The sequence below is a fragment of the Littorina saxatilis genome, linkage group LG12 (genome assembly GCF_037325665.1).
Source record: "Littorina saxatilis isolate snail1 linkage group LG12, US_GU_Lsax_2.0, whole genome shotgun sequence".
Lineage (NCBI taxonomy): Eukaryota > Metazoa > Mollusca > Gastropoda > Littorinimorpha > Littorinidae > Littorina > Littorina saxatilis.
Genome location: NC_090256.1, coordinates 49,291,882 through 49,315,513, shown reverse-complemented (window position 1 = coordinate 49,315,513; position 23,632 = coordinate 49,291,882). Strand labels below are relative to the sequence as shown.

The window sequence follows — 23,632 nt, the reverse complement described above, 5'->3', positions numbered from 1 at the left end:
CACACGCTTAAAAACCCATTCCATTGGCCTTTGCTTCGACGCGGAAGTTGATTCACGACATAAGTAATAAGGAGCAGGATATGCCTGGATATAAAATACCCCGACAATGCCTCTCTTTTCTTTTGCACCGCAGGTGTGGAGGTATACAAGGACACTAAAGTTGTGGGTTTCTGGTTAATCAATGACAACAGTGATAGTGCAGACATAAGTGTGTTTGTGTGTGGACGGGTGGGGCGGTGTCATTGACGTCGATGCATTTCGGGTGCCTGTGGAGGAAGACTTTTTATGGGTTCCAGGTTTAGTACACTTGCTGTAAACAGTATTTGCGGGTGTCTCATGAATAAATGCGCCTGTAGTTAGCTGATGTGACCGCTACCAAACCATGGGTGTCTCTCTCATCTCTCTCTCTCTCCCTCCATCTCTCTCACACACACACACACACACACTCTCTCTCTCTCTCTCTCACACACACACACTCATTCACTAACTGACTTTATGACTGACTAACTGGCTGGCTGGCTGGCCTAACCGGCTGACTGACTCCCAGGTACAACATAACATCAAAATACATACGCACTAAAGTTACTCTCTTTGGCGACCGTGTTTGTTTATATTTGAACTTTGATTGAAATCAGTTACTATACACTAAATAACCCCAACGATTTACGTTCACTGATTACTGCAGGATTATATGTGGGTCAAAAAGTTATCAAGTCCGTCACACAACCCCTTCACTGCCTTAGGACGGGTATACCCGTCATGCACTGGTGCATTATTTCCATGATTAGATACTAAAAACAGATTCTTGGTTCAATTTCCTTTAAAAATAACATAGGTTTTACTTTCCTACCTACTGCCAGTTTGGAGCTAGAATTTTTTGTGAATTATTACACCCCAAACTCCAATATTCCCTGGCAGTCAGGAAGTTTTGATTGGCAGCGAAAGGGTTAAGTTTTGATTGAGTTGTGGTTCATCCACTCGTTTTTATGAGTTAATCTCAAGAATCTATCAATGAGAGACTGGCCCGGAGGGTGTAAAACGGGTAACGTAACTGGGTATCATGTGTCTCGTATTCGTAGTATATTATGAGTTGCGGCTTGGTATTCTTTCTTCTTCTTCTTCTTCTTGTTCTTTTTCGTTCACGGGCTGAAACTCACACATTCACTCATGTTTTTGCATGAGTGGGTTTGTACGTGTATGACCGTTTTTACCCCGCCATTCAGGCAGCATACGCCGATTTCGGGGGAGCGGCTTCATATTCAAAACTGACTATCAACCATGCAGTGGGTCAGTTAAGAGTCAGTCAGTCAGTCAGTCTACCACTCAGTTAGTTAGTTGGTTAGTTAGTTCGTTTGTTCGTTCGTTCGTTCGTCCGTTCGTTAGTTAGATAGTTAGTTAGTTAGTTGATCTAAGAAACAAAGTGACTTCAGTTCAACCTGAAATAAAAAGAATAATCGCCGCGAGCTTATGATTATGTTCTTCAAGTTCTCCAAGGCACTCCCGAGTCTAACTAAACACTTAGTTTGTTGGTAAGTTAGTTAGTCGCGTTTAACTTGGTTAACACGACTGCCAGGTTAACTCGGCTAACACCAGAAGCTCCCCACGATGTTGTCAGGCACATCAGTGCTGTGGTTTTTTTGGCTCACGTAAGTGTAGCCTATGCGATGATAAACTTTGTCTGTCTGTGCGTGCGTATGTATACATGTATGTATGTGTGTATGTCTGTGGTAGAAACTTTAACATTTCCGAGTCTATGGATTACGTCAGTCTCGGTCAAAAGTGTTCGACGTGTGTGATAGAAACTATTTGAAGACGTCACATTATGACGTAAGAGGGTTAGACGTCACGCAAAGAAATTACTGAAAGTCTCGGTCATTGTTATTGTGAGCGGGCCGAGACTTCTTGGCAGATCCAGGGTCTCGCTTTCTTGCATAGTTTCACCTATGCTTACTGTGTGTGTGTGTGTGTGTGTGTGTGTGTGTGTGTGTGTGTGTGTGTGTGTGTGTGTGTGTGTGTGTGTGTGTGTGTGTGTGTGTGTGTGTGTGTGTGTGTGTGTGTGTGTATGTGTGACGGAGTGATTGAGTTTGTGTTACTGTTTGTCGATTTCTTACGTGAGCCTTGAAGGCTTCGCCTCTTGTTTTTCTTTGTTTTCTTTCATCCTTTTGAACAGTCTATCTCACCATATTCTCTCTGCTAGAACAAAACCAATAAAACAAAGCACAACAACACCCTCCCACCCCCCCACCCCCCCAAAAAAAAACCAAAAGAAAACCAAAAAACAAATGAAATAAAGATATCTTATTAATTTGTTGTTGTTGTACAGTCTGAAAAAGTAAACGCTTTCTAAAAATTCGTAAAGTGCCGCTCTCCAACTGAGTTAAACTGTAATGACAGCATTCTCTTCCAACAAGAGATATACGCTCGGCTGTGTGACACAATGTGAATTGATTCTAAGATTAAAACGAGGTATTGTTTACTTAATCGTGTCAAATAACATTTCAGATTCGTAAGCACACAGACAAAAAAGTGTTCTCTTTTATGTCGTAAACCACATCCCCTTTTCGTTTGTTTCTCTCTTTGGTGTCTATATACGTTTTGTGGAGCACTGAGCTATGGCGTGATGATATGCATGGCAGATCTGAATAGGCCACAGGGCATACTGGGCTAGCTCTCTCAGAACACAACATTAACAACACAACACAGAACTTAACCCTTAGGCTGGTTGTCGCGACATATGTCGCGCTACTTTACGTATACTGTCACCTGGTTGTCACGACATATGTCGCGCTACTGGCTCAGTCTGTTTGGTCGGTTCCGATTACCTCCCATGGATGCAAAAACCTATATGACCGTTTTTTGTTATTTTTCCCTCTGTTAATTCACCAGTGGCTATGTAACAGGTGTTACAGAATTGCACCAGTGTAAAACACTAGAAAGACGATTTTTTTAAAATGATCTCCTCTAAATCGTGTCTTATTTCAAAGATATGCGTCACTGAAAGTGTAATGTTTTCCTATCATGCACTGATGATCTGTAACACCCAAAAGTAAATCAGCCAAATGGTCATTCGTCAGGTTTTTGATTGCGTTTGACATGTCTTACTAATAACTTGAAATGGAGCTGCTCCTTTGTCATTACAATTTAGTTTGACCGGTTGACGTGACGGCAAAGTGACCGGTTTTTGTTTGGGTTTTCGATTGTCGAACACCAAAAACAAGAAGCTTGGTGTATTTCTATTGCCTTTTGGTTAATACCGTTTCACAAAACACCTATAGCTCAGAAATCGCGGTTTGTTAAAGGCAGTCCTTCCCGTGTGAACAATTCAGCGTATCACCACATACATGTCCCTGATAGGAAATTCCCTGTGAGGACGTTAAGCCCCCCCAATCCTTTTATTTTTTACACCCCCGGTATAGGGTTGTGTATAGGTTTCACTCGATGTGTTTGTGTTCGCAAGTAGATCTCAAGAATGAACGGACCGATCGTCACCAAACTTGGTGAACAGGTTCTATACATTCCTGAGACGGTCCTTACAAAAATTGGGACCAGTCGAACACACGGTAAGGGAGTTATTGGTGGATTAAAATTATACAAGGCCTGGTATAGACGGACACCCCCGTTGGTCAAAGGGAAATAACCATTCTCACTGCCACCAACTGAGAAGGTTATTTCTCTTTGACGGGGGTGTAGTTCCTATCGGAGGAATTTCTTGTTTGTTACAATTCGGCTCACTATCTCAGATGTGACCATGATTTTAGGCCTACGTGGAATAAGACCACCCTATTACTTAGAAACATACTCAAAATCAAAATGCGGATTGCTTCTGTGCATTGTGGGAATCCCATGATTCTGTCCCCAAAACACGCGGGCTGTTGGTTTTTGGTATTTGTCCAAGTGAGGGAAGGGAAGGTCTAACCCCATGTCAACTTAAAGGCATACTAACGCACTCACATGCATTACAGCTTGTTCTAGCCTCTGAAAAAGTGAGGATGTCAACAAAGCCGCGGTGTTCTCTCCCTTGCATCAACGTTACATGTGTTGCCAAATCTATAAATAGGACGATCCAGATCAAAATGAAAATGAACATATCTCAACATTGAAGGGGTCCTAGACCACAATATTTTGCAGGGAACTTAATTTAGTCTGTCTCCAGCTGTTGGTAAAGCAATTAGCGTGTATAGTCATCGAGTACATATGGCTTTAAGCTTGTCCAGAGCTGAGATAGTGAGCCGAATCGTTTTCACGGGAAGGACTGTACCTTTAAGGCTATGGCCTCATTGGTCGTCTTAATAGTGTTGTGTATACTATGTATAATGTAAGTTAAAACTGACTTATGCCTTGCTTGTAATTGCAGTGTGTGAGTCACTCATTCATGCATGTATGCATGCAAGTAAACAACAATGCAATATAGATCTCTCTCGGCCGAGTCGGTCTGTTTGTCTGTTTGTCTGTGTGTGTGTGTGTGTGTGTGTGTGTGTGTGTGTGTGTGTGTGTGTGTGTGTGTGTGTGTATGTGTGTGTGTGTGTATTTGTGTGTGTGTTTGTGTGTCTATTTCTCTTTCTCTGATTTCAGTCAAGATTATTTTCACCTCAGTGCATGGTACACGTAATGAATCATATCAAATGTCTTCCCTATTTTAGAGTCAGTTTGGCTGAAGCACAAAGTTTGTTCTTCCTGTTACACATTGCTGTTGTTCAGTGTTTGGATGTTTTTTCAGTTTCACTTGAGTGCTAAATACCGTGTGGGATACTCATAAGCCGTTTTAATGAGAAATTTTCACCAGGAAATTACAGACCGTCCACAGAGTCTACCGCTTAACATGCATGCGACTACATGTTATATACCCCAGTCACAGAGACGCCGCTTCTACTCCGTTGTAAACTTGTCGGAGAGCGTGGCCAATCGCGGTGGGCCAAACTGACGTGGAGGACCTTCATGAGCGTGGTTTGGTCGGGATCTGCTAGATCGCGAAGCTGCATGCTCTCCCTACGCTTATTTTGAACTGCACAAAACAACCGTAGCCGGGTCTGGGCGCAGTCCAGTCGTGATATATTTTTTTTATGGCCCCCGTCACACATCTCTACGTTTTTACGACGACCATGCCGATCACTCCGATCTCGCTGTGAAAATCCAGCACATGGCGAATAAAAAAATATCTATATCAGTCACGACTGTACAAGGCTACGCTTGTTTTGTGCAGTTCAACATAAGCGTGGGGAGAGCGTGCAAGCTTCCCGACCTAGCAGATCCCACCCCGACCAAACCACACTCATCGAGTTCCTGCCACGTTTGGCCACGCTCTCGGACACTTCAGTTTCAGGGCCGGACTAGGCTAAGAGGAGGGGGGGTTGCTAGAGGTGGTCCAGGGGGATATCCCCCCTGGCGGCAGGGGTGGATCAGTTTATTTTGGGGGTTTCAAAAGTATATTGTGAAGATATGGGTGTGAAGGCGCGAAGCGCCTAGCTTGCTAGGGGGGTCCGGGGGCATGCCCCCCCGGAAAATTTTGAAAAAAAGGATGCAAAATGGTGCAATCTGGTGCATTCTGAGGATGATCATTACCAGTTTCAGGCAGATTTTGTCACTGATTATAACCCCCAAAATTGAAACTCAATGTAAAATAAAGAAATGCATACCTCATTCAATATTTTTATATTTATAAGGTGGGTCCGGAAACCCTAGAACCCCCCCCCCCCCCCCTCGGCGGGGTCACGGGGCAGAGCTCCTTGTGGGGGTCAGGGGGCGAAGCCCCCTGAAGCTGATGGGTAGGTCATAGTCTGAGATAAGAAAATGGTCGCTCCTTGCATGAAACGGCATAAAATAAGCAATAATAAAAAATGTTTTAAATAAGTAAGGTACATGTTCAGGCTAGGGGGGGGGGGGGTTGCGCAACCCCCATAACCCCCCCGGTAGTCCGGCCCTGCTTTTCCGTCGTAGCAGAAGCGGCGTCTATAATATGTGACTAGGGTATTAGTGCCATGTGCTGGATTTTGACGGCGATATGCCCCGATTTGACTGATAACTTTTTCAGATCGGCGTGATCGGCATGGTCGTGGTAAGGACGCAGCGCTGTGTGACCGGCCCCTTACTGACCGTGTTGAATGTGTTTGGTTGTAACTGGTGGTTGCATAGGTTGATGGGCTCGTTTTCGTTAGCCTGTTTGTGTCAGTCAGTTCGTGTTACTGTGTGTGTTAGCGTGCATGTTTGCTCCGCAAATACTAACGATCAGTATTCGTGATCTAGTCCGCGCAAGTGTCAGGTCACTCTACGGGAAACATGGGAAGTAACCCTCTATAAAATTCACAACTGTCCAGATCATGGATAGTCAAAGTACTGTCCCTTTGGCAAGGCCACTAGTTTCTTTATAATTTCATAATTTTCTCAAGTTATTTTGTGGCCGCTTGTTACAAAACTCCAACTCACGCGGATACGTCTTCTTGTACCCTGCGCGCAACACACACATTCTCTCCCAGTCTCTTAAAATTCGTAACGCACGTTTCACACACAAATCCACAACAGGACAGAGAACGGTGCAACAGTTTAATCAAGGAGTGAGTCTGCACACCGTATATTAAGTATTCAAATCATTTGGGAATCGAGCATTCAAATCAATTTGGAATCAATTTTTCTTAAGTAAACAGGAGGAAAGATCCGATTTCCAGCCATCCTCCAGTGTAAAATGAAATTTTAAGTGTTTAAAATCACTGCTTTCAAAGAAAGCCACTTGACCATGACAGCCAATCGTCTGATCTCAATGATAATTATGATATAATCAAATTCGTCCAATTATGACGATCCCCAAAGTGAAAATGTTAATCATGTAAACCATCTCTTTACAACGGGTAATGGTTATAAATTGGTAGTCAATTTACAAAAGTTAAAAAGATTTCAAAGTAAAATTGTGTGAACATCTTAGATTTCCGTCAACTTTGGAATACAATCTGGTTTTCACTTTCATACTAAGATGCAATCAAGCTAAACCAAATTGGGCAAAACAGTACATCAACGAAAAGTTGTAGAATAATCTACCTTTGTTCTTTTTTATTTGGTGTTTAACGTCGTTTTCAACCATTCAAGGTTATATCGCGACGGGGAAAGGGGGGAGATGGGATAGAGCCACTTGTCAATTGTTTCTTGTTCACAAAAGCACTTATCAAAAATTTGCTCCAGGGGCTTGCAACGTAGTACAATATAATACCTTACTGGGAGAATGCAAGTTTCCAGTACAAAGGACTTAACATTTCTTACATACTGCTTGACTAAAATCTTTACAAAAATTGACTATATTCTATACAAGAAACACTTAAGGGTAAAAGGAGAAACAGAATCCGTTAGTCGCCTCTTACGACATGCTGGGGAGCATCGGGTAAATTCTTCCCCCTAACCCGCGGGGGGTATCTACCTTTGTCCAGTTTTAAATATATATATTATATGACAACAGTCCATTGAAACTTCAGCAGACGTACACATGTAATTTAAAATTGAAGTCATATTTCAAATATAATAAACGATCATTGTGTAAGCATTCAGCTTCGGCTGTTATCAACGAGTTATTCAATATTAAATCATCTTCACACCAGTTAATGGTTATGCTGCGTCATCAATCACATAATTACAAACAACTGAGTACTGAACCTATTTCCAGGTAAAACGTCAACTTGGGTAAAACGGGATTCTATGCACAAGGTATAAAACGTGTAACAGTGTATAATAAGCCTCACCAAACAAAGCCATCATCAACTACAAAACAAAAGGAGCATCCGGCTCACCGAGCACAGATAAATCAGTCCTAGTAACACATTTAGGCTACAAATTTTTAACACAAATAAGATTCTTTTAATAAATAAATAAATTAAAAGTGCGCATACATACACACAGCACAGATTTACAAATTGTACCACTTCTCAAAAATAATCATGTGGTCTACGTTTTTGTTTTGTTACATTAAAATGGAGGTTAAGTCAATAATACGTACGAAAGTCAGTTTTCAATTGCATCGTGCGTCTTTGTTTCTTGACCAGTACTCATAATTTCGGTACCGTTGTGTTCCTAAGACTGCAGTTTCCTTTGATATAACTTTATGAAGCTCACTGTGAATAACTGGATAAAACATATATATATATGTAATAGTTACTAATGAAGGAAGTAATACGGTTTTTTTCCGATTTAGGCACATACTGCGACTCATTGGAACCTGGCAGTGAGTGAGGAGGGTATCACCGCAACAGTTCTGCTTCCTTATGTACCCGTGTTCGCATGTTCGGTTTTGATTATCTGCTAGAGAAAGTAAATATCAGCAAAATATTTATTATGGCCGCCATTTGCATTTCCTATTTTCCAAAATATCTACTTTCTATAGCAGATAATCAAAACGAAACATGCGAACACGGGTACATAAGGATGTAGACTGCTGCGGTGATACCCTCATTGCCAGGTTCCAATTAGTCACAGCATGTACCTCAATCAGAAAAAAAACTAATTACATCATTCATTAGCGACTATCACGTATTTGATTTGTTATACATAATGAGCCTGATATCAAAAGAAAGTGCAGTCTTAGGAACACTATCAAGGTGTACAGCAGTACCAAAATCAAGAGAATTGGCCAAGGAACAAAGTCGCACGAAGCAATTAAAAACTGACTTTCGAACCGTACGTATTACTTGATTTAACCTCCACCTTCAACAAAATCAAAATGTTTGTCAATTGTTGAATGCAGCCGTTTGACATACATGTCCACTTAACGCCGTGCCATCTACGTCAATGTGCGCATAATATCGAAGCTGGCGATAGCCTTTTCCCCAAGAACTCTTTACAACTTTCCGAGACCGTGCTTCACAGTCTATGTCGCGCATGAGCTCCTTACAGTCTTACCCCTTCCATTATTTTATGGACGTTAATCTTCCCAACCGAAAAGAATTTCTACACAGGGTTGAAGCGCAAACGGCATAGCAAGGATTATATAACCAGCACCAAACACTCCAGAGGTGGTGTGCACAAAAACTGAGTCCCTCAGTAACTGACTTGGACCCAAGCACCGGTTCGGATTGTATAATTTATTTATTTGCTGTTGCTTTTCGGGTCCAGCGGACCATAATAGGCCAAATCAGGACACCTCGGATTGTATAAGATCTCAAACAAATGGCAGTACATTCGTCATTGTATTTCAACCAATCCGAACCAGCGCTTGGTTCCCACCCAGTTTTGAACCTTCTTATACACATCACCCCAGCTATCTTATTATTCATGTCTGTTTCTCAGCACTGCGTCGAACCTTCATCATGAAATCACCAATCCCATATTATGTTCTCCTCCTTGGTCATTGTACTGTCACCAAGTCTACAATCACGCGTGTTCATGTTATTTCTCCGGCACAAATCAGCCTTGCAAGGGGACGTCATCCATATATCTATACTCAGACTGTCGCGTTCTCACGATAACGTCAACCATATCACCAATGCCCCGCATTTATACACACGCCCACTCCTTACATAACCTTGAGCAGGACCAGTACTGTACACCATAATCATTTCTTGCCACGCATTCACAATCTAGCTGGGATGACCTTGAAGCAAGCATGCAGGATGACGTCATGGAAATGTAACGTCCCGTCATTAAAATCCATCACTCACTTACAAGTACAACGACCCACTCACTTCCCGCGCCTGATCCCGAGTGACCTTAATGTATGCCTGCAAGATGACGTCATAAAAGACCAATCACTCACTACGACCAACCACACTGCCTGTTCCCGAGGCGCCGGGTGACGTCTTGAAATGCAACGATCCGTCGTAAAAAAAATCAATCATTTGCTACAAAACCACACGTACACTCACTGTCCGCGCCTGTTCCTGAGCATGACCTTGAGGCGCGCCTGCAGGATGACGTCATGAGGGGTGTCGGGGTTGTTCTCTGGGCAGTACTTGAGGGTGTGAGCGTACCGGCCCGTTGCGTGACACAGCTCGCACTCGTACTGCTGCAGGATGGGACAGTTCACCAGCCCCTTAGCGTCGAAGAGGTTGTGGTGGGCGACGACCTCCGGATCTTCCTTCTTGCTGAGGCAGAACTTGCACTTTCTAGAGTTCTTGCCGCCGCGGTCCTTCCTCCTGGGTCCGTACAACCCTCGCGAATCCTCGAGCGCTGCCTGCTCGGCCAGCTCTTCGCGAATCAGCGATCGTATCTGTGATGAATAAAGAAATTCATTTTGGACCTGAGATCGTTTAACTAAAGGATGCAGGGAGGTACTTTCACAATAAAAACTTGTTCCTTTCTCACATTCTTTTCTTTCTTAAAGGCATACTTAGTAACGCACTCCCGTGTTTACAAAGTGTAGTTTGCCCACAATCGATGTTTGTTTGTTTGTTTGTTTATTTGTTGCTTAACGTCCAGCCGACTACGCAGAGCCATATCAGGACGAGGAAGGGGGGGATGAAGGGGGCCACTTGTCAAGCGATTCCTGTTTACAAATGCACTAACCCATTACTTGTGTCCCAGCAGGCTTTAGTAAAACTAAATTAATACCTACTGGAAGATTACCAGTTTCCAGTATGTTAAAATAGGCTTAACCTATCTACTGCTGGACTTACATCAGAACACTAACAGATTAAACTATACATGAATCGCGAGACAAGCGGCAAGAGAAGAGATTTTTGGAAAAAATACAGGTGAATGAGCAAGAAGGCAGAAAAAAGAAAAGAATTCATGAAGAAAAAGAGAGCATGACAGGAAAGAGGAACCAAAAATCTACCTAACAGCAAACTAGAAAGCTCCTGCGGTTCCAAAAACAGGAGGGGCCTTTAATTTCATAACCGCAGTGCCCCACTGCGGGAACCCACAATCGATGTCAAACGCACCATAAGACCATATAATGACGATACGCCACCATGCGCGGACCATAATACATGCATTACAGCTTGTTCTAGCCTCTGAAAAAGTGAGGATGTCAACAAAGCCGCGGTGTTCTCTCCCTTGCATCAACGTTACATGTGTTGCCAAATCTATAAATAGGACGATCCAGATCAAAATGAAAATTCAAATATCTCAACATTTAAGGGGTCCTAGACCACAATATTTTGCAGGGAACTTAATTTAGTCTGTCTCCAGCTGTTGGTAAAGCAATTAGCGTGTATAGTCATCGAGTACATATGGCTTTAAACTACGAGAAAAATATGAGGGTCCCTTGCACGCCGCCCTCGACCCCTTTCTCCCTCCCCAACAAAGAGTGTCATTCTACAATACATTCAATACGATCGTGTTATTCTTTTAACACAAGCTAAACCAGCTGGTAGTTTTCTGTATCAGGAATGTTGAAGTTTAAAAATTAAAGAAAACGTGATTTCAATACAAAGTTATTTTTCAATATTTTGACATACGTTCCAACGACGAAATTGGGCATAACCTCACTTTAAAGGCACAGTGCAGCTCACAGCCTTCGTTTTGCGTTTTTGTTGCAGCTGAGTGCATTTACAGTTCAAAAATCCTCCTATGGTAGTAAAACAAACCCAAAACGACCCAACGACGACATCTGTGAAGCTTGACAGTTTCTTGTTCACGCGAGTGCATAAATTAACCTAGGTATTACGTAGTGTTTGGTCGGAGTTCGATTCTCGATTCAACCGAGTGATTCCGGCCTCGATTTTGTTTTACACAAACTCATGATGACGTCTGACATAGTTTGCTAGTGACGTGTCTTTTTGTGCATGATGTGGTGATCTACCTGTTCTAAATTTAGATCCAAAAATAGGTCAAGACCAGCCGGGTCCGAGTATGAAATTAATTCGTAAAAAAATCGCAGTTCTTGACTTTAGGTGCAAGTCAATGAAACTTGGTAGTTCTTTTAACGGATAGCTGCCTGAGGTATGACTAAAAGCCCCAGGGGCTCCGTGCACCTCGATTTGACAAGTTCAGTACCTTTAAGCATAGTTAAGTACATTGGGAGGGGGTCCATCACCGAAGCTGACAAGGCTTTTAACATCGAGTTACAGAGAAAGAGATTGATGGATGGATGTTTTATTGTACTAAGCTGATTGACAATTTTCAGACAAATGAATATGGTGCATAAAAACGAAATAAATAAGGATGTGATAAATAGGGTATTAAATACAAATGCAAAAAAAATGAGGCAAAATAAAGAAAGAGACCGCCAAATGTTGAGACATTAGGCCTAAAAAAAAAATATATATATACTGTTCAAAAAAAGAAACGCATAGTTGCTACTTGCCAAATTTGTTTTATTTTTCGAAAAAATTAACAGAAAATCCAATATTTAGATTATTTGTTTGAAATTTGGTAGGGACACAGTTGAATGCACACACAGTTCATTTGCATCTTCAAATCAATCAGTCAATCAATACGATTGGGTGCCGATGCTGTCAAGTCAGTAGGGGGTGTGACTGCCTTGAGCAGCAACAACTGCCCGGCACCTTCTGGGCATGGACTGGATCAGATGCCGGATATCTTGCTGTGGGATGGTGTCCCACTCCTCCTGAAGTGCCTGCAATAGATCGCGGCGATTTGCCGGCGCTTCTTCTCGCCTGCGCACACGTCTGTCCAATTCATCCCAGAGGTGTTCTATCGGGTTCATGTCTGGCGACATGGATGGCCAGGGAAGCACCTGGACATGGTGGTCGGTGAGGAACTGGGTGGTGAGTCGTGCTGTGTGCGGGCGAGCGTTGTCCTGCTGGAATATGGCATCCTGGTCAGCCAGAAGAGGAAGGGCGTGTGGGCGCAGAATTTCCTCCACGTATCGCTGGGCAGTTATGCGCCCTTGGACGTGCACCAGGGTGCTCCTTCCAGCGGTATTGATCGCCCCCCACACCATGACGCCTCCACCACCATGAGCGGGTGCCTCATCCACACAGTTGGGCGCGTAACGTTCGTTTACTCTCCGGTAGACCCTCCTCCGACCATCATGTCGCTGGAGCAGGAAGTAGGACTCGTCGCTGAACCACACGTGTCTCCAGTGATTCCGGACGGTCCAGCGAAGGTGCTGGTTGCCCCACTGCACTCGGTTCTGGCGATGGCGGCGGGTGAGGACAGCTCCTCTGTGAGGTCTGCGAGCTCTCAAACCAGCTTCATGCAGGCGGTTCCGCACGGTCTGGTCCGATAATCGGTGTGGCCCGGGGAGAGCCTGGACAGAAGATGAGGCCGACAGGAAACGATTCCGGAGGTGGCGGAGCCGTATGAAGCGGTCGTGAGCAGCAGTTGTCGCCCTTGGTCTTCCCGCTCGTGGCAAGTCAGCAACGGAGCCAGTGGCTTGAAACCTGACCCACAGTCTACTGATGGTGCTCCGGGACACGTGGAAGTGCCTGGCGATTGCACTTTGACTTTGGCCTGCTTGTAAACGACCCAATGCAATTTGGCGGTCTTCTCTGCTCAATCGGGCCATCTTTCGTCGCTGAATTGTCGTCTGATTTCTTTGTGGCGAACAATCCGCTTTTATGGGTTTTGGAAGACATGGTAAGAGCTCAATATTCCCCGAGTTTCACGAGATTACACTGAAGCATGACGAGTGGTCATGCCAAATGAGCAATTTTGACATTGTAGCCACTGATAACGCATGCGTCACGTGCAGAGCTCACTTGTGGCAATGGACGAAAGGTCGACGACCAGATAAACATTTTCTGCAGTTTGGTGGATATCCTTGTAGCCATATAACTAAATTAACCAAATATTACAAGCTATGCGTTTCTTTTTTTGAACAGTATAGGTGTGGTTACGGTAACCCGACCTACCCTATTTTTAGGGGCCGACCCTATAACTTTTGTATTACATTTGTAATAAAAAAAAATTAAACAAATTTAAAAAAAAAAACGAGTGCAGAAAACGCAATGAAAGCGAAAGCGCTCGAGTCGCAGACTCGCACACTTATTTCCCTGTCAAGTAGGTTTAATTTGTACACATTAGAAAAAAAAGTTTTAAAAAAAAGTGATTGCCTAGCTTCCTACCCTATTTTTTTTTTGCTATGTTACCTTAAAGGTCCTTGTCTACATTTTTATGCTGAAATCGCCATTTGACCATTAAAATGCAGAGTCTATTATCTACAATTATCAACAATACACCCCCTTTCGATCAGGAAAGACGAAGCCAGTGTAGCCGTTTGAAAATTCATTGTTAGTATTCCAGCGTAGTACTCATAGTAGGATATCCTTATTTGGAAAAAGCCAAGCGCAAAACTCCTCTCAAATCCCGTGCATTTCGTGCGTTTAAAAAAAAGCGTGGACAGCGCTCCAGTGTCAAACTGTTGCTGCACTTGTTTGGGCGTGGCTATAAGCATAGTGACATGAATTTGATTGGTCAGTATTTTTGGGCAAATCACATGTTCTCAGCAAACAGAAAACAAAATATTGGAAGCGTGAGTCACGCTACCCAAAACTAAAATCTTTTTTTACATTATTTTTTTTCTCTATAACTTTTCTCCCCATGGTTCATTCATCATCTGACATAACTTTTCAGCGAAATCTAACCATAAGATTATTGAAAAAAAGCAAAAATGTAGACGACCACCTTTAACCACACTTTTTGTTTGTTGGCCTTTACATGAAAACATAGCTTGGAAAGATAATAAGTATAACATACGCAAACATTGTCAAACGACACCAAAACGAAGACACACACACACGTACAGACAGACACAGAAAGACACACGCCGTGTGCGCAGGCGCACACACACATGCAAATGTATGCAAATGAACACAAGCAGTCATTAAAGGTATGAAACAATTACAGTAGATAAAATATAATCATAAGCACAGAGAGAGAGAGAGAGAGAGAGAGAGAGAGAGAGAGAGAGAGAGAGAGAGAGAGAGAGAGAGAGAGAGAGAGAGAGAGAGAGAGCCAATTCCGGGGATGTTCAACGAAACGATAATCCTCAACAGTAAAACAAAGTTATCCCACTCACGTTTGCAAGGCGGCGCTTCAACGGCTCTCTAGTCACCACCACCACCGGAGCACCACCACCACCCCCCGGCCGAGTGGCATGACGTGGTTGTCCGCTGCCGATCACCTCTGCCGATCCCAGGCTGCTGTTCCCCTGACGTTCGCTCTCTCTCATTCTGACCTGCATCACGTCTAGGGCGTCCATGTCCACGTCGCGGCCGTTACGCAGCAGGTCGCTGTGAGGGTCATCGCAGGTGGAAAGCCGTTGCCTGGGCCTAGTGGTGCGCGTTGGGTTGTATCGTGACTGACCCACTACTGCACATGGTGGTGGTCCTTCATTACGAGTGTGGTTGTATCGTGACTGCCCTGATACTGAACAAGGCGGTTCTTCAACACGAGTGGGGTTGTATCGTGACTGCCCTGATTCAGAACAAGGCGGTTCTTCAACACGAGTGGGGTTGTATCGTGACTGCCCTGATTCTGAACAAGGCGGTTCTTCAACACGAGCGAGGTTGTATCGTGACTGCCCTGATACTGAACAAAGTGGTCCGTCGGCACGAGTGGTGTTGTATCGTGACTGTCCTACTACTGCAAATGGTGGTCCTCCAACACGAGTTGGGTTGTATCGTGACTGCCCTGATTCTGAACAAGGCGGTTCTTCAACACGAGTGAGGTTGTATCGTGACTGCCCTGATATTGAACAAAGTGGTCCGTCGGCACGAGTGGTGTTGTATCGTGACTGCCCTACTGCTGCACTGGGCGGCCCTACAACGCAGTGAGGTTCAAAGGCTCCACGTCGAGCTGCCGGACAGCGAGGGTCGTGAGTTGTAAGTGGTGGTGGTGCGTCGTTTATGAATGATGTCTTGCTCTGGCTTCCACGCCGGCTGCTGGTGTTGCTGGTTTGATCGGCGTCGGCTGCCACTGCTGACTGCCATTGCCACGACGACGGTCCTACGTGGACGAAAGGCGCGAGCTTCCACGACACTTGCTGAGGGGACGGGGAGGAGACACTCGCGTTTCGAAGTTTGGAGCTTCCGCCGAGACCAAAAACACGGTACCTGTTCGTGCGGTTGTAGCTGTGGTTGTTGGTGGTAGTGTTTTTTTCACGTGGTACCGGGTGGTGGTGATGGTGGTGGTAGTGGTATGTGTCGTCGATCGCAGAGCCTTGGCTGTCCGAACCGCTGAAGGAGATATTGCTGGACTGGTCAGAGTACACAACGCCGTGGTCAGGGATATTGGAAAAGGGATGACCGAGACCTGGAAAGGCCACGTCTCCACTCGGAAAGGCCACGTCTCCGTTGCGACTGCTGTCGCTGGAACTGCAACTGTAGCTTTCGGAGAACCCGGCGCCAAAACCGTCGTTGCTTGCGTCCGACATTGAGTTGCCAGCAAGCATGGCATAAGAAAAACATTCCATTTTCCCTAGTCGATACATCATATCTCTTGACTCTGTTTCGTTGCTCTTCAATGCAAAAGCGGCCTCTCTTGTCTTTTCCATCTTTCTATCTTTCTTGCAATCTCAAAAGTAAACTGTTTGTCTTCCAAGCCGTAGCAGTCTGTTCCAAGTTCTGACTGAACTGTCAGTCTTTACAGCGGGCCAACACAGTTCCGGGCAGCACAGATCTAAACAAGGTATTGATTGGTCGAAATCTTTTGCGCGGCGGAAAGCGCAAAGAACCAAAACAAAATCGTGTTTCACGTGAATTCTGTGATCTTCGCAGGAAGTGTGACTGAGTTCATGACTTATGAAGTCAGCAACTTTTGTGGATTTGTGGCCATTGTCGCCCGAAGCTCTGCTGCAAAAAGAGGTATCACTAGAGTTTTCCCTCGTCTGTTGTGGAACCTGTCAAATGTGACGAGCAACGATGGCTGCAAGCCGTATTGTTTATATAGCGCAGAGCGACTGGCTGTCCCGGTGTAACACGAAATTTTTACTCCACGAAAAATTTACTCCGGAGTAAATATTTCGTACGAAATTCTTATTCCGAGTACACTTTTCGTACGAGAAAAAAACTCCCCAAGGCACGAACAAATTACTCCCTCCACGAAATTTTTACTCACCATTTGTTTTACTTCCAGTAAAAATCTCGTACGCAAAAATGGGATGCGGGCGAAGGGATAATGCCAAGAAGTGATCTCGCGCACGAATGTCGCGCCACCCTCCTTCCACCCCTTCCACCACCAAGACTAACAGGGGACAAGGGAGTAAAAATGTCGTACACCTGGCATGGGAAGTTAAATTGCTCGTGTTGGGGTGAAGTAATTTATTCGTTATTTATTCGTCAGGGGAGTAACATTTTTGAACGAAATGTTTACTCGGAACTCACCTGTCTTGGGGAGTAATTTTCTCGTGCAATGGGGGAGTGCTTTTTTCGTAAAGGGAGTAACTTTTTCGTACGAAATGTTTACTCCGGAGTAAAATTCTCGTGGGAGTAATTTTCTCGTGTTACACCGGCGGCTTTACTAAGGGAAAGAAGGGAGCGATTGCTAAACGTTGCACCTTAGCCGATGTAGGTGACCTACATAATTATGTACAGTTTTAACCTACTTGGTTGTCAGCAAATCTTTTGCGCATTATCTGGGCAACCAAACCAAAACTGACAACCAACTGTTGAGACTGTATGGTTTGCAGAACAATAAAACTCCAGGACCCGAAACTGAAAGATTTTGAGTTTGTGTTTTTATATTTAGCGCCAGTTTGTATCAGTGGACACTGACTGACAAGAAATCCATAGAGCTTATATTTAGTTGTAAGCACCGATTGCGTATTCTGTTCTACAATCACACGTATTTATAGCAAAATAAACAAATGCAGATTCCTGTGTTTTTTTTTAAACCTGCTAGACAGTATTTGGTTACTCGCAAGGCAAATCAGTTATGTATACGCAACTAGCTCAGTTGACTCAGTTGATTCACTGTCTTCCGGCTGAACCGAAAGTCCCACCAACAACACGCCGACACAGCCGCCGAGCTGAGCTGTTATTTTTGTGGCAATCAACATATCTGCCAGAGTAATGCCCACCACAATCACACCCCCCCCCCCCCCCTCCCACAACCCCCCCCCCCCCCCCCTCCGCTGTTCGCCTCCTTGTGAGAATGAAATAAAAGATAAATAAAGTCAGGCGCTGATAACAGTATCATAAGCTTTTCATCATAGTTCAGTTGTACACCTTTTTAATGCCTTTTCTCACTGAATACTTGTCGTCCAAAAAGGTTAGAAACGTCTTTTCGGTCCGGCAATATTTTGATCGTAGTTCAATAATTAAAACAGTATTAAAATGACTGAAAGGGGAAAAAGCGGTATCCATCACACGTCAGTCCTAGTTTCGCTTTCATTTTCCAGTTTTCTTCCTTTTTACATTTAGTCAAGTTTTGACTAAATGTTTTAACGTAGAGGGGGGAATCGAGACGAGGGTGTGGTGTATGTGTGTGTGTGTGTCTGTCTGTGCGTGTGTGTGTGTAGAGCGATTCAGACCAAACTACTGGACCGATCTTTATGAAATGTGACATGAGAGTTCCTGGGAATGATATCCCAGGAATATTTTTTCTTTTTTTCGATAAATGTCTTTGATGACGTCATATCCGGCTTTTTGTAAAAGTTGAGGCGGCACTGTCACACCCTCATTTTTCAATCAAATTGATTGAAATTTTGGCCAAGCAATCTTCGACGAAGGCCGGACTTCGGTATTGCATTTCAGCTTGGTGGCTTAAAAATTAATTAATGACTTTGGTCATTAAAAATCTGAAAATTGTAATATTTTTTTTATATAAAACGATCCAAATGTACGTTCATCTTATTCTACATCATTTCCTGATTCCAAAAACATATAAATATGTTATATTTGGATTAAAAACAAGCTCTGAAAATTAAAAATATAAAAATTATGATCAAAATTAAATTTCCGAAATCGATTTAAAAACACTTTCATCTTATTCCTTGTCGGTTCCTGATTCCAAAAACATATAGATATGATATGTTTGGATTAAAAACACGCTCAGAAAGTTAAAACGAAGAGAGGTACAGTAAAGCGTGCTATGAAGCACAGCGCAATCGCTACCGCGCCAAACAGGCTCGTCACTTTCACTGCCTTTTGCACTAGCGGCGGACTACGTTCAGTTTCATTCTGTGAGTTCCACAGCTTGACTAAATGTAGTAATTTCGCCTTACGCGACTTGTTTCCTTCTTTTTCTTGAGAAAAACAAAAATATAATGAGAGTAAAACTTGCGGGGGTTTCGAAGAATCGTACTTTGTTATTTTTTTCTCATACAACTGTATTTAAACATTGGCGTAAATAAATAATATTCGGAAAATTTGTTGTTGAATTCTTAATAAATGTATGTTAATATTATGAATAATATATGTAAACGAAAATAAAACACAAATAATATATTCGGTAAAAAAAACTTGCTGCTTTTTATATTTAGTCAAGTTTTGACTAAATATTTTAACATCGAGGGGGAATCGAAACGAGGGTCGTGGTGTATGTGCGTGTGTCTGTGTGTGTGTGTGTGTGTGTGTGTGTGTCTGTGTGTGTGTGTGTAGAGCGATTCAGACTAAACTACTGGACCGATCTTTATGAAATTTGACATGAGAGTTCCTGGGTATGAAATCCCCGAACGTTTTTTTCATTTTTTTGATAAATGTCTTTGATGACGTCATATCCGGCTTTTCGTGAAAGTTGAGGCGGCACTGTCACGCCCTCATTTTTCAACCAAATTGGTTGAAATTTTGGTCAAGTACTCTTCGACGAAGCCCGGGGTTCGGTATTGCATTTCAGCTTGGTGGCTTAACAATTAATTAATGACTTTGGTCATTAAAAATCTGAAAATTGTAAAAAAAATTAAAAATTTATAAAACGATCCAAATTTACGTTTATCTTATTCTCCATCATTTGCTGATTCCAAAAACATATCAATATGTTATATTTGGATTAAAAACAAGCTCTGAAAATTAAATATATAAAAATTATTATCAAATTTTTTTTTCGAAATCAATTTAAAAACACTTTCATCGTATTCCTTGTCGGTTCCTGATTCCAAAAATATATAGATATGATATGTTTGGATTAAAAACACGCTCAGAAAGTTAAAACGAAGAGAGGTACAGAAAAGCGTGCTATCCTTCTTAGCGCAACGAATACCCCGCTCTTCTTGTCAATTCCACGGGCACTGCCTTTGCCACGGGCGGTGGAGTGACGATGCTACGAGTATACGGTCTTGCTGCGTTCAGTTTCATTCTGTGAGTTCGACAGCTACTTGACTAAATATTGTATTTTCGCCTTACGCGACTTGTCTTCTTTCTTTCTTTTTGCACAATGAAAACAAAGTGTCGCTGTTTCATTTACAAAATGTTTGCAATTGACTGTTCAAACTTTTCGTTCATCATAGCCGCAAAAACGACACACGAACTCATTTGTCGGCATATCCCTCACTTCAAAGCATTACGTCATCGTCATAGCGGCCCGTGCTGACTTGCCTGTCGGTCTTTAAGCTCCGCCCACTTGGCACGCGTATGTTGATCCATGCCGCCACGGGATTGGCTGGGCTGTGGAACAAGTGTCTGTGGCATCGCGAAGATACCACTAAGCCCCGCCCCCTTCACACCTTGCTCGTAGCTACAAACCCCGCGTGTGCGCCTCAGCGAGTTACCATTTTCTTTAAGATTCCTTGGAGTGCGTATCACTGTGCAGTGTGTTCCTGATTAGATTATACTTGTCATCGAACGCAGAAGAAGAAGAAGAAGATTATACTTGTGAAATTGCTAGGACTAACTTACGATCGAACTCAAAAACCCCACCTCGCGCCCGCCTCGAGAAAGTGATTGTTTCTCAGTTCCCGCGATTTCTTGTTGCCAGGAAGTAAGGATCGTACATCATCTTTCAATTGTGATGGAGATTGTCAACAGTCTACCAGGGCGAATCGACGACTGGTTCTGTGATCCAGACAGTGGAGTGTTCTTCCGCGATTGCCCTTTTCACGGCTTCGGGGGTCACGATCGGTGCTCATCGGCGAGGGAAACACGGGAGCCGTTACCTGACACTTACAGCTTCAGGAGTGACAATCGTGTCTTGTCAACGAGATTTGAGCCGTTGTCGCAAGACAACCTGTTGTACCCAACACCTGCCGCATCGCCACTTAAAGACTTGCCTCCGTCACCCGGGAGGATTTGGAGACAACTGTCGTGGTCGCCTCCGCACGAGATCGAGTTGACGTTTGAAGCTCGATTGGAAAGGGTAAGTTACAGTTACTAACTTCTTTTTTCTTCTTCATTGGTTTGTGTCTGTGTGTCTATCTGTGTTTGTGTGTGTGTCTGTCCGTGTGTGTAAACGGTCAGCAGTGACAAACCGTCTGTCCTGAGGAGATTGAACTTGTGTTTGAAGCTCGGTTAGAAAGGGGATGCTTATAATTTACAAGTGCATTGTCAGTGGGAACAAATGTGAGGCACCAACTTTTTCTGAGTGACTAAAAAGTTATATAAATAAGTACTCTAAAACTTCTTTGCAACCATTATATTAATACATTAATTTCAAAATTGTTTGCAGCTGCGGGAAAAGTTCTTTACTCTTGAAGAAATTGTTAGTAGATACGATTATTCCCTAAATTTTATAATTCTATGAGCCGTCGTCGTCGTTGTTGTTGTTGTGTCGTCGTTGTTTGTTGTTGCCCTGACTCAAGTTTTGAGAAAATTAGAAGCACTGATCCAATTGTTATTCGCTGAAAAAACATGATTTTGTTGAACTCTGTGTCTCAGTCGTTATTCATAAGCGAAATAAAAAGAAACAAAGGGATCATTCCAAGGCTGGAAAAGAATATACAGGTGTCGCACACAACAGGTTCAATAAAATCGATGTTCCTGTCAGACCGATTTGTCAAGCGTCGTGCGTCCAGTCAGAATTTTTATTTCATTTCTATTATGAGTATTTACATGCACGCTCAATGCTGATTTGCCTTACAGTTACACATGTACGGAAGAAAAACATCTTCAGCGGCCGATGTCACCAGTGTTGTTTGTGTGGAGGGAAGGGTCTCTCTCTCTCTCTCTCTCTCTCTCTCTCTCTCTCTCTCTCTCTCTCTCTCTCCGGGCGGGGACGTAGCTCAGTTGGTAGCGCGCTGGCTTTGTAGCCAGTTGGTCGCTATCAGCGTGGGTTCGATCCCCACGTTCGGCGAGAGATTTATTTCTCGGAGTCAACTTTGTGCAGACTCTCTTCGGTGTCCGAACACCCCCGTGTGCACACATGCGCACGAAAAAGATCCCACGTTCACAGCGAAAGTCTCAGAGCTTGGAAAACACGAAGACACGCATGCATCATCTCTCGTCTCCAATTATCATGATCGTATTTCGATACTTTGACGAGACAAACCCAATGCTGGTGTGTCGAAGAAGACAGCCACAGCGGGCTTGTTCGAATCAAAGTATCACACCATATCTTCAACGTATTACCAATACCTGTCCCAATATAGACCAATTGGTCTAAGAGGACGTTAAACCCTAATAGTCAGTCAGTCTCTCTCTCTCTCTCTCTCTCTCTCTCTCTCTCTCTCTCTCTCTCTCTCTCTTGTTTTGTTCCAACAGTATTTTATTGTTTGGATCACCGACGGAATTGCTGATTATTATATTGATAAATGCTTGAACATTATTATTTTCTCTGTTCCAGGTGCGGTACGAAGTGCTACGCCAACAGAGGGAAGCAACACAGCCACGCAGGGGAAGCAACTCCTCCAAGAAATGCAAGTTCTGTCTGAAGAACAGAGAGCCCGCAGACATCGTCTTCCATCACAGCCTCAAGGACAAGCAAGGGGGAGTAACCTGCCCCCTCCTCCAGCAGTACAGATGCGAATTGTGCGGAGCCAGCGGCAGGAACGCGCACACCATCAAGTTCTGTCCCTTGAACGATCATGGTGGCGTCAGCATCGACCGTGTGATGAAGGCCAGACGTAGCATTCAGTCGCGCAACAAGGAAGAGTGCGGCAAGGTCACCAAGCGAAACAGCCCCAGAGACAGTTTGCTTCTTCACATTCCCCCAGCATCGGCGCTCTTTCCGTCGTCGATGTCCTCGTCGCCGCTGTCGTCTTCTCCGTCGTCGGACTTCTCGTCGTTTTCATCGTCGTCGACGTCGTTGTCTCCCACGTCGTCGCCTTTGTCGTTTTGGTTTCCTGGTTGATTTGTGTGAACATGGGATTGGCTGACATTAAGTGATCCATGTGCTTCTTTTGTAGGCCGTGACACTGCCATTTGCTTGGCTGACAGCGACATGATCTAGTGATACATTCTTTGTAGGCCGTGATACTGCTATTGGCTTGGCTGACAGTGACATCTTGTGATCTATATTCTTTTGTAGGCCGTGATACTGCCATTGGCTTGGCTGACAGACATCTAGTGATCTAGGCTGTGACACTGCCATAGGCTTAGCTGACAGTGACATCTTGTGATCTTCTCTCTTTCGTAGGCCGTGACACTGACTGTCATTGGCTTGGCTGACAGCGACCTTTGATCCTTGACACTGTCTCTGGTTTAGCCGCCAGATTGGATTTGTAAAGAGCATGTTTTTTTTAGCATAATCATCACCATCGTCATCATCGTCGTCGTCATCATTATCATCATCACTACCATTGTTTATTATCACTTAATAATATTATACGGCCAGGCTTACCAACACATGTATATATGTATACACGATTTTGAGACAGTTTGGAGCAGAAGCTCGTTCCTTCACTTCTATTGGTTGCATATTTGTTAAGATGTCGCGCAGAAGAGAA

At 43.7% G+C, this 23,632-nt stretch overlaps 1 protein-coding gene and 1 long non-coding RNA gene across 2 annotated transcripts in view; one reads left to right on the top strand and one right to left on the bottom strand.

Moving 5' to 3' along the window:
- The window catches only part of LOC138982131 (shootin-1-like), a gene marked incomplete in the record, with an annotated part of 36,090 nt that extends 36,052 nt beyond the window's left edge, over nt 1-38 (bottom strand). Inside the window, 1 exon segment of the mRNA XM_070355350.1 lies at nt 1-38. This exon segment is cut by the window's left edge and continues 999 nt beyond it.
- LOC138982137 (uncharacterized) overlaps nt 1-23,632 on the top strand; it is a 129,321-nt gene that overhangs the window by 20,534 nt on the left and 85,155 nt on the right. The gene's annotated exons all lie outside the window — the stretch shown is intronic.